At 35.4% G+C, this 2,328-nt stretch overlaps 1 long non-coding RNA gene across 1 annotated transcript; it reads left to right on the plus strand.

Moving 5' to 3' along the window:
* The first annotated feature begins 7 nt into the window (after positions 1-7).
* Positions 8-1,604, plus strand: LOC101508985 (uncharacterized). Its single transcript, XR_012161746.1, has 2 exons — positions 8-492; positions 590-1,604. It is a non-coding gene; the product is annotated as an uncharacterized lncRNA (long non-coding RNA).
* Positions 1,605-2,328: the final 724 nt, after the last annotated feature.

Below are 2,328 nucleotides of genomic sequence, written 5' to 3' on the forward strand. Positions count from 1 at the left end.
ATGTGGATATAGAGGCACGAGATTTCCAGAATGGGTTGGAGATCCTTCCTACCACAATTTGACAGAGTTATATTTGTCTGATTGTCATAATTGTTGTATTCTTCCACCACTTGGACAATTACAGTCTCTCAAGGAGTTGAGAATCATTAGAATGAGTATGTTGGAGACTATTGGAACTGAATACGGTGATTCCTTTTCAGGGATTCTATTTCCCTCCCTTGAACATCTTCAGTTTGATAACTTGCCATGTTGGGAAGTGTGGCATCATCCCCATGACTCAAATGCTTATTTTCCTGTACTCAACTCTCTTGTGATTCGTTGTTGTCCCTTATTGCGAGGAGATTTGCCATCTCATCTTCCTGCTTTGGAAACAATAAAGTAGTGTTGCGAGAGCTACCCCTTTCATTGGAAGAGATCGAAATTCATGGAAGAGATGCAACAGAGTCCTTGTTTGAAGTCATTGCCATCACCCTACCGATTTCGCTGAAAAAGGTAATCATCGAGGATTGTTCGTCTGTGTTATCATTTCCTGGAGATTGTTTACCCGCATCCTTAAATACTTTGTTCATCATAAATTGTAAAAATCTAGATTTTCCAAAGCAAAAGCAGCAGCACAAGTCACTTCAATGGTTGCATATAGAGAGTAGTTGTGATTCTCTGACAACCCTCCCACTGGAGACCTTTCCCAACCTCAGTAATCTCAACATCAACCAGTGTGAAAATCTAGAATTTCTTTCGGCTTCGAAGATTCTTCAAAATCTCAACGATATTTGCATTTCCAAGTGCCACAAATTAGTTTCGTTTGCAAGAGATGGATTGGTTGCGCCCAACTTGAGAACATTGTTGGTCTACAGGTGTGTTAATTTAAAGTCATTGCCTTGTCACGCAAATACTCTTCTCCCGAATTTAGAAATGGTGCGTATATAGGATTGCCCATAAATGGAGACGTTTTGTGAAGATGGTATGCCACCTAGCTTGAGAAGACTTGATATATATAAATGCGAGAAGTTAATGAGGAGCCCATCTCTAAGTTTGATGGACATGCTCACCTATCTTACAATTGAAGATGTATGTGATGGTGTGGAGTCCTTCCCCAATAAGGGTTTTGCATTGCTGCCTACCTCCCTTACCTCTCTAAGGATAAGCTATATGTCAAGTTTGCACACGTTGGACTGCACGGGGCTTCTCCACCTCACGTCACTCCAACAATTAGAAATTCAATTTTGTTCCAAGCTGGAGAATCTGGCGGGAGAAAGGCTGCCTGCTACTCTAACAACACTTCAAATCTATAAATGTCCACTGCTGGAAGAACGGTGCCGCATGAAACACCCGCTAATTTGGCCCAAAATTTCCCACATCCAAGGCATTTTGGTTGAAGACAAATGGATTTAGTAAGCTTCAACTTGGATTTTCAATCGGTAATTTCTTCACTTTGCCTCGAGTTAATGCCACCTCCCAATTTCATCATATTCTGCACCAATTTCCCACCTCCGAAGCATTGTGTTTGATGAGTGACAACAAGTGGATTTAGTAAGCTTGAACTTGGATTTTCAATAGGTAATTGTTCTGCTATTCCTCACCTAAATGCCACTTGTCCAGTTTCATTCTTTTTCTGCACTAACTTTTTTCATCATCTTTCAAACCAGTCAAGACAAGTTTCGTCCAAAGAAAGTGGCGAGGGTCTCGCTTATAAGTTTAAAATTCAATTACTCATTAAATGCAATGGAAAAAAACTCACCCAATCACTCATAAATATTGTCATAAATGTTCTTTATCAAATTATTTGTATTATCTCAATATGGTAACCACAATAAATTGGTATAGATATCTCATAAACGAAATCGTGAAATCTTACCTACTTTATTATCAAATTTAATACATAAAACAAACCCCCAAATCTATTTTTTTTTTTTTGTCACTTTATCATGCATTTTTTAGAAATTTTTTTATAATTACTTTCAATTTATGTCAATCAATTATATGAGTAACATTATAATACATTTATAATATTGTTATCAATCCATTTAATTTCAATTTATGTCAATCAATTACTTTTAATTTATCAATGCATTTAAATACATCGAAACTAAATTAATGCATATATAATAAAAATCTATATACCTTCAGTGACATAAATTCATATTCATATATACTTCTATACCTCAAATTTTCAATATCTACCATACAAGTAAGCTATAAATACTTTACTCGTAATAACATCTTTTAAGAAATCAAACTCATAATAACAACTTTTAAGAAACCAAGCAAGTCATAACATTTCATACTTATAATTTTACAAATAATTTTTTCATTTTTCAATATTTTAAA

Source organism: Cicer arietinum, unplaced genomic scaffold (assembly GCF_000331145.2).
Source record: "Cicer arietinum cultivar CDC Frontier isolate Library 1 unplaced genomic scaffold, Cicar.CDCFrontier_v2.0 Ca_scaffold_5527_v2.0, whole genome shotgun sequence".
Classification (NCBI taxonomy): Eukaryota; Viridiplantae; Streptophyta; class Magnoliopsida; order Fabales; family Fabaceae; genus Cicer; species Cicer arietinum.